We start from the raw sequence: 9,082 nt of genomic DNA on the forward strand, positions 1-9,082 counted from the left end.
TTTTAATGAACTTTCTTCAAGTGGGTAAATGTTTTGGTTGGCTGTGGATGGATCAAAAAATTGTGAGGTTTGGCGGGTACTTATAGTTGGTGAGAAAGGAGGTTTTATGGCGAGGGATTGGAGTGTTGCACAAAAAATCTGGGGAACTTTATTACTAGGACAGAAGAGAGTCAACAACTTCCATGTGATATAGATTTTGAGTGAGTATGGAAAGAAAGCAATTAAAAGGCGATCTGTGATGGTGTTTTTTGTTAGAACAGTTGCTGATGATGATGGGATGAGGTCCAAAAAACATACGGAATAAAGAACATGGAATTGGCGAGAGATCAAGGGATATAATCTCAACTGAATTCCCCGATGATCTGCCTCAAATTGATGGAGTTGTATTATCCTATGTGCTGATTTTTTTTTGCATTACGACTGATAAATTTGCTTTCTTTGTTCAATTTGTGCGTTTTCTTACATATATAAGTCATCATTTATGTTCAATTCATTCCTTTGATATCTCTGTCTCGAGCACAAAAACGCCTTCTTTAGGCTTTAATTGTTGCTAACAATTTTACTAGTATATATCCCTGAACTGAACAGTTGTTAAGAGACAATTAGTCACCCCGCAAAACTCATTAATTGCTAATTAAAGATTGATCAGATCATATTTGACCGCCCAAGCATTTATATTGACGAACGAGTGAGAAACTTTCTCACGATCGAAAATCATACTTTGACATGTTTCTTTCACCATAAAATTTAGCTTTTGAAATGTGTGCTATGCTGCACCCAAGAACTCACATTTACTGCTAACTCCAATTTCGTGTGGAAGATCTGATTCTGAATAGTTCTCCCCTACGCTGATTTAATTTCATGCCAAAAAGATTTGTGGGTTCTACAAATTAAGAACAGTAATGTTTGGATAGGGTATATATATTTTATAGGATGTGTTACTCCACAAAAAGATGCAAAAAGATGGGATGGCTAATCAGAAAAAGAGAAGGAATATTGGTTAGTTTGATGGAGTCAGTTAAATCAAATTCTTGGGTGCTACAAGAAAGATTGGTCAGTTTTCTGGTACCATAAATAATAATTGGCTTTGAGTTTAATCAGGGAAAGGAGCATTTTGATGATACTAATTGACAAGAGATTCAGGTATGAAAAGCAACACAAACACAAGCCGAGATTCAGGTACGAGAATGGGCTTTTTGCTTCCTACTTTATTATGTGGGAAAAACCACCGCCGGCGGCAACTAACGTGTATGAGAATGGGTTCCTTTTTTTTTTTTTTTTGAGAATGGGTTCCGACTTTGTTAATTATGTCAAGGTTTCCATGCACGTCATACGCCCAAAAGAAAAAGAAAAAGAAAAACAATTGTGAAATCACTACACTATTATAGCTTTAAAATTACTATGCCAAAAAAGGAAAAAGGGAGTTTATGCTTTTTCCTGATAAAAACAGCATCGATCGGATTCACTTCTTCTTGTTATGTGTTTTTAAAGGACAAGGACCAACCAAAAATAGAGGATTACTTCATATGCATATGTATTATTCAAGGTACAAGTGTGTAATAATATTAATATGCATGGTAAAGTATCATTTATTTTTACTAATATATGGAACTATTCTTTTACTCTAATTTACCAACATTAGTTTCAGTAAAATTTTAATTTCTCTATTTTTAATTTCTTTTTTCTTTCTCTATATTAATTTGTCTTCCTTCTATTTTCTTGCAAAGCTCACAGGAGCGACAATAGCTGGATGTAGATTTCAACACAGCTAGCTACTGTGGTACCGTCGTAGGCCACCACTTTCTGCTGGTCATAGAATTCTCTCAAATTATTCATTTGATTTTTCGCATAGATTCCTATTCCATCAATATTTTTTGGCAAAAAATATACAAAAAAGTAGTCAAAATGGCCAAATACAGCTTCGGTTTTTTTTTTTCTTTTTCTCTCTCAAAACATCACCAAAACTCATGGAATTTTCAGCAAAAACAACCCACATGAAACATAGAACATTAGTAAGTCCCAAAATCAGCCATATAGCCTGAAGAATGAACATAGTTACAACAAAGGTTCGAAACTTGTGGAGATTCATTTCCATGGAATTTAAAAAATAGAGAGTGAAAGAAATAGCTCTATTTACAAGACCAATAAGGTGGGAGGAAGAAAACGATGAAAGAGAGAGAGAAGAGAAGGAATGAGAAGGGGTCGGGGGTGGTGGAAGTGAGAATGGCGTGGGAAAATGATAGTAAAAGAGAGAAATGGATAGCGTGTATTTAGCTTTTTGAAATTAGGGTTTAGGTAGGCAATAATTAGGAAAAATAGTAGATTACGTGAGAAATTGGATCATCATCAAGTAGGTTGCGAAATCTGCTCTTCAAAATCGATCATGTGATGGGTTCATGACATGTTCCGGCCAAAATTTGATCGAAAAAGTGATGAAGGACTGAAAGTGAGCATTTTTATTCGTGAGAGACTAAAGTTCGTCCAATTTGATTTTGAGCAACTAAAAGAAATCATTTCATTATTTCTTCCATGCGAGTGGTTTTGTTAAAAAAAAAAAATTGCAAAGAATGCAAAAGATGGTCCAAGTGAGAGACAAAAACATAAGAATGAGATCCACCACAATTATTTAGGGACTAGGAGGAGATCACCGCGCGATGCGCGGTGGATGAATGGAATTATGCCCACTAATGTCCGATATATTTTTGAAATATTGTAATCCTGATGAATTAAAATAATAAAGATGAATTCAGGATTATGTTTTGAATAAGTATATTGGTAATTAAAATTTGAGGAAAAGTAATAAGAAGATTGGAAAATGTGTAATGTAATGTATTTAATAGTGCAATACAGAAAAGCAGTGATGATTAGTAGGCATGAAAGTGGTGATGATTAGTAGTGTAATATGTTCAATAGAGTTGAATCCTTAATATCGGGAGCTCTCCCAATAACATAGCTATATCTAGAGATATAGAACTCATATGACCATGACTCTTAAAGATTGTGTGATTTGTGGATGTCTAGAGAGACCTGTAGTTGTTTGAGAAGATGCAATGGTATGAGACGGAGCACGTGCTTTATAGCCACAGCTTTGTATGTGCATCAAAATCAACCATAAATTCAGCTATGGTAGGTTGGAACCATAGCTTTGCATTGTACAAAATTAAGGATGCTGTCATCTAATACTGTGATAAATTGTTGAAGCCAAACACTTCCTAATTGGAGAAAAACACAATTCAGTTGAACGCAATAACGCTATCATAGAAAAAAAAATATGAGAAAGGAATTATCGAATAAGTAAAGAGGCCAGTTGATCCCTAGACAATCGTTGATGTTCCCATAAATATATTTATACATAAATAATTTTGGATGATTACTAATCATCACCGGGGCAAGAATTAAGAAAAAAAAAAGAAATTCAAACTGTCAAATGCACACTGATCGTGGTTGGAAAGATATTATCTTGCGTCTTGATCATGACAGTATAGGAGAAAAGTGAAAAAGCAGTCATCTCAAGTAGTTAATCAACTTTCGCACTCTTCATCCTAGAAATTCAGCCCGTAATTCTGTTAGAAGTACCATATCACAAGTGATTATTTAAAACAAGATCAATGAAAAGAATCTTAGGAGCGATTTGAAAATTTGAAAAATGTGACAATATTGTAAAACAAGTACACTGGAGTCATCTAACTGGTTTTCATCATTTTATAAGAAAGAACAGGGGTATGTGATGACTTGAAATTCAAAAACTCAAATTAAAACATATTTCTAATAAAAGATAAAAATGTAATCCCCTAACAAAGTTGACGTTAACTGTTTAAACAACGAGTCAAATAGAAAGTTGAAACTCCCGTGGATTATATGAGGGTATACCACTTAAAAGTATAATGTTGCAGATTTAATATTGAAGGCCTTATGAGGTGAACCATTTTATGTTGTCAACTTACAATGAATCGACTCTAAACATTTCAAGCTGATGTAATCTGAAACGCAAACTTTAAGAAAGGAGCTGATGTAATCTGGAATGCATACCAAAATGAACCATTTTTAAGAAAATTTTCTTTTGGTTGCTAATATTCGAATAAAATGCTAGGTCCTAATAAATGCTATAGTGAAACTATAGTCAAATTTCAGCCCAATCCATAATATTCGAACAAAATGCTAGGTCCTAATCAATGCTATACTGAACAATAGTTTGTCAAATTCCAACTATTGCCAACCCCATTGCTCACCTCAAATTCAATTTTGAAAGTTCTATCAACCTCCCTATATGGGGAAACCAACCCAGATACAAAATAAAAAAAAAATTCTTTTGCGGCAAGACTTCACACTGAGTTGATAGAGCATCTTACCTTCACGGAACTTGTATGCAAAATTCAACATTAAGCAAAAGTAGCAGTCTTCGATACCCCTTTATGTCAATACAATGCAAACCATAAAATGGTTTTACCTGGGAACAGAATGTTAAAAGATATAAGAGCGTCGGCATAAAAACCTTAATTTACTGTTTGTTTCTTAATGACCATACCAACAAAATTATAAACAATAATATTTTCCAATTATATAGAGTTACCATTTTGGAAAATGGTCAATGGTTCTCAAAAAGAGAGAACAAATGATCTTCTATATTTGCACTTGTCAAACCAGAAAATACATTATTCACATAATTTAATACATTATTCAAGAAGAAGAAAGAGATGTAAATTTTTAAAGCCAATGTCACCACTGAATTTGAGAATAAGAAGCAAAAACACCAAAAACATGAGAATTTTGATACATTGATGACCACTTAACTCCTTTTTTACCTCAACCAAGTTCCAGTGATTCTAGAATTCTACTGATTTAAAAAACATTGGAATGATATATAAATAATTTTAAAAAATAATACAACGATGAAACTAATAATAAAGGACAAAGTACAAAATATGACTACTCTTGCAATATGTAAGAAAAATATTAACAGATCATTTTCTGTGTTTAACAACTATTTTTAACTACCTAAACTCTTGCAATTTTAGTCCATCTGCTGCCAAATAACTTTTGTGCCTGCATATCATCTCTAAATTATATAATACACTTCCCATAACAAGAAAATTGGTCATTTGGCTTGAAATGATTAGATTGGTTAAATATGCAATCTTAGAGAACATGTTATCTGATGGAAAACCAAATTTATGGTATACAAAGTCAAAGAAATTTCAAATACACACACACACACACAAACACCAAAACACATACACTAAGCATCAATAGCATCTTCCAGTTATTCCTTCAATTGATTTCAAAAAGTTGAATGATTTCATAAAGACGAACAAGTAGCTAAGAATAAATGCATAATTTAGTATTTCTAAGAAAAATGGCAATTTACTTACCGCTTCTAGCCTGTACAAAAAATCTAATATTTGGGACTTCTTCTTTGGCAAATGTTTTACTACCTACAAGCATCAAAACCATTTATATTAGTCGTATTAAGCAAAAACTGCCCCTAGGTAGAAAGCAATTGGTTAGTTTGTACGACTTAGATTCATAAGATAGATATTGATAAGTCCTATCAAGAAAAGTACTATTTTCAGTTGGCCGTTGCTGCGAGAAACCTGGCAATTAAGTAGACATAAAACCACCAAAACAGATCCACCACTTCATGATGTAATAAAGATACAAAACAAACAGAGAACAAACCTTCTCATACATAACTGCCCTAAAGATCCAAGATGTAAATAGTGAAATCCATAAATTGGTATTTAGGCCTACAACAACACAAACTGTGGAGAACAGTTTTTCAAGTTGAAAGATAGAATTCAAATTACTTTAGGGTTGACTGTCTAAAAATTATTCAGCCTAAGAATCCTAAAACTACTGTGGTCGACGTATTACAAATTTCCCTACATGATTACCTACCTAAGCACAACATTGAAGCCTTAATTTTGAAATATATGTCTAGCTCCAATACAAATTCAGTAGCCAAACCAGCCAAGTTTGAAAAAGAAACTTTTTCAAGTCAACGCTGATAAAATTAGTCCAGCCATTACAGCAGTTTCAGTCTAATTAAGCAGAATTGAACATAAAGACATCATGGATACAAAAACAAGAGACCAAAAAAATCCCAACAATGGCAGGAAAAGACTCAAAACAAGAAATAACCAGACACTATTCACTAAATTTGGAGTAATTTACCTTACTCCAGGGGTTAAAAAAAAGGTTCCTACTCATTCCTTTCTCCAGATTTAATTCACCGACAAAAACTTAAGCAAAATTGATTAAATTAGATCAAAGAATGTTTATAGCGCAAAAACACTACGGCTCAACTAATTTGTTCAACATCTATTCTCTCGTAACAACTCAGCAGATGCTCAAGAATAAGAAAGAAAAAGGAAATATTCCAAATGGGTCCAAGTGCGTAGAGACTGAGTTTTTTTTAAAGTTCTAAAAAAATTTAAGAAAATAAAAGAGCAGACGACACCTCCGGAGAACAGAATAAAATCCAGTAGATCTACAAGCCATTTGTAACGTATCTCAGAGAAAAAATAAAAGAGAAAATAAAGGTCCGAAAATAAAACTTGTGATACCGATAATGGTTGCAACCAGTCATGAAAAGTGAGTAGTCGAAGAAAATTTCGACAAAAACCTGCAAAATAACAAAATAATTATGGCAAAAAAGAAAGAAGAAATTAGGCATAAAATAGATAGAAATACTTCAGCAAGAAAATGAAACCAGTACCATGGAAACCTACAGATCCAAACAATAGAAAAGAAAACGATAGCAACAAAATAGATCGTAAATAACTACTTTAATAAAAGGAAAAAATAAAGGCTGTATAGAGAAAGGTTGTAAAAAAATTAAAAATGAAAATTAGGCTAATTAAGAGAGAAAGAGAAAGGAAAATACCCTTTAACCTGCAAGAAGAAGACCAATGTATGACCTCTGATTTGTCTTGCACTGTTGTTTAATGTTTAAAGAAAGGAACAAAGAAAAGAAAAATGGAAGGGGAGAGAAGCTCTGGAGATACCCTTTAACTTGTAAGAAGAAGCCCAACGTGTGACCTTTATTTTGTCTTGCACTGTTATTTAATGTTCAATTAAAGAAGAAAGAGAAGAAGTGAAAGACAAAGAAAGGAGAAAGGGAGAAAGAATCGGAGAAGAAAGGGAGAAAGACGGAGCAGAAGCAAGAAACACATTGAGCGGCGCAAGTGAAGACTCTCAGAACCCTACCTATTCATCAAGGCGTGAAATCTCGATTTTGTCCTCAATTCAATTCATCAGCTCAATCAACGGAGGACTACCATCAATCGGCCAATCACAGCGTGCCACGTCAGCAATTGGGTTCAATTGGAGGGATTGGCATTCACACATTTACTATATATGTTAATAATAATTATGTACGACCGTGGAAGGTAGACACAAAGCATTCAGAAGAGCAGTACGACTGTGAGAGAGAGCAATTCAAAAGAGAAAATCTAGAACTTCATAGTAGGCTTTGTCATCTCATCTCAAAAGGATTAAACAGCTTCAATGAGTGCCAATTTGTCTCCATCCGGTCAAAATGTGCAATGTGAGAATAATTAGGGCTTGTTTGGAACCTAGTTTTTTACCCAAGTTTTTTAGCTACTAGTTTTTTAACAACTTTAGCTATAGGAACCCAAAAAAACTTACCAAATTTTTTAACCTACACATCTTAAAATATCTAATACACAGAAAACTTCCTCATTTCTTCTTCTTTCTCCCCCACCTCGATCCACCACACCTTCATCGCCAGCCACCACCTCTGCCACTGATTCCGGGGCAGGCCACCTATTCCGGTGCCGGCCTTCCCTTTTTTTTTTTCTTTCTCTCTCTCCCTCTCTCCTTCCCTTCCCTCTCCCCCTCTTCTCCCCCTCCCCTCCGTGGCCACCCTGACCAGATCGCAGGGCAGCAGTCGGTCATCCTATGAGCAAAGGGAATGCCACTAACAGTATAAAAAACTAAGTGCATCACCGACCCCACATTTATTGTGAAACATCCTCAGCCATTTTCCTCACCTTCTCCAACAATGGCTTTATCTCGACATCCAAATGGTATACCTCATCAGTTGAAATTTTACCATCACATTTTTCCAGCATGGATGTCATAATCTCGAGTTTCTGTTTGATAGAAACAAGCTGAGATCTCTCACCAGCGGCTGGCCACGAAGCAACTGGGTTTTTAGCACTCTGTGAATGGAGAGAAAGTATTATGACTAGACTCCACAGCCATTGAAGAAGCTGAGGAATGGCGAACCTTGTAATTAACACTAGGAGCGGGGGAAGGGCAGGGCAGAGGGTAGTGGGCGGGGAAAGGGGGAAAGGGAGGGCAGTGGGAGGGAGAAAAGGAGGGCAGAGGGCAGTGGGTGGGGGAAGGGGGAAAGGTAGTGCAGTGGGCGGGAAGAGGGAAGGGGGAAAGGGAGGGCAGTGGGCGGGGGAAGGGGGAAAGGGAGCCTGCTGGGGGTAACGGGAAAGGAGGAGGGGAAGGAGGAGGGGGAAGGAAGAAGAAGAAGAAGAAGAAGAAGAGAGGAAAGAAAAGGAAAGAAAGAAAAAGAAAAAGAAAAAGAAAGAGAAAGAGAAAAGAAAAGGAAAAAAAAAAATTTTCACCTTACAAAAATTTCTACAAAAAATTTTTTTACCTTACAAAAACTTCTACAAAATTTTTTAAAAAACTTCTACAGTGCGCTACAGTAAAGTTTTAGACAAATTCCAAAAAAACTCAGGTTCCAAACAGGTTATACATGGGTTGTCATAAATTATCAAGAATCGAAATATGAGAGACTGACTTAAAGCAAATCGAAAAAATATACTATATTCCAAAGCAAACAAACAATAATAGTTGCAAAAAAAAAAAAAGGAAGGAAGTAGCGTTGATGTTCCCTTATGGTTAGTTTATGTCTTGCAAAAATTTGGTATAATTTCAATGAATTTGTGGAGACAGACGAACTTCTTGATCACATGAAAATTGTACGAGTTTATGTCAAATTTTACAAGAATTTTTCATTTGTACAAAATACAAATGGACCACCCAAACTCACAGCTTCCCTATTTCCAGAGTTTAAAAAAGCAAAAAGCCACGTCCCGTATGC

General features: G+C 35.0%; 1 long non-coding RNA gene across 3 annotated transcripts; it reads right to left on the reverse strand.

Moving 5' to 3' along the window:
- Nucleotides 1-2,633: 2,633 nt before the first annotated feature.
- Nucleotides 2,634-7,124, reverse strand: LOC113748788. 3 transcript variants are annotated; one of them, XR_003464468.1, is made up of 5 exons: nucleotides 6,884-7,124; nucleotides 6,564-6,622; nucleotides 5,370-5,432; nucleotides 4,350-4,447; nucleotides 2,634-2,718 (listed from the first exon to the last, which is right to left on the reverse strand). It is a non-coding gene; the product is annotated as an uncharacterized LOC113748788 (long non-coding RNA). The 3 variants fall into 3 exon arrangements; XR_003464469.1 differs by lacking the exon at nucleotides 2,634-2,718 and adding an exon at nucleotides 3,238-3,563 and having other exon boundaries at nucleotides 6,892-7,124; XR_003464467.1 differs by lacking the exon at nucleotides 2,634-2,718 and adding an exon at nucleotides 3,238-3,563.
- Between the last annotated feature and the right edge of the window lie 1,958 nt (nucleotides 7,125-9,082).

This window comes from Coffea eugenioides, chromosome 10 (assembly GCF_003713205.1).
Source record: "Coffea eugenioides isolate CCC68of chromosome 10, Ceug_1.0, whole genome shotgun sequence".
NCBI lineage: Eukaryota > Viridiplantae > Streptophyta > Magnoliopsida > Gentianales > Rubiaceae > Coffea > Coffea eugenioides.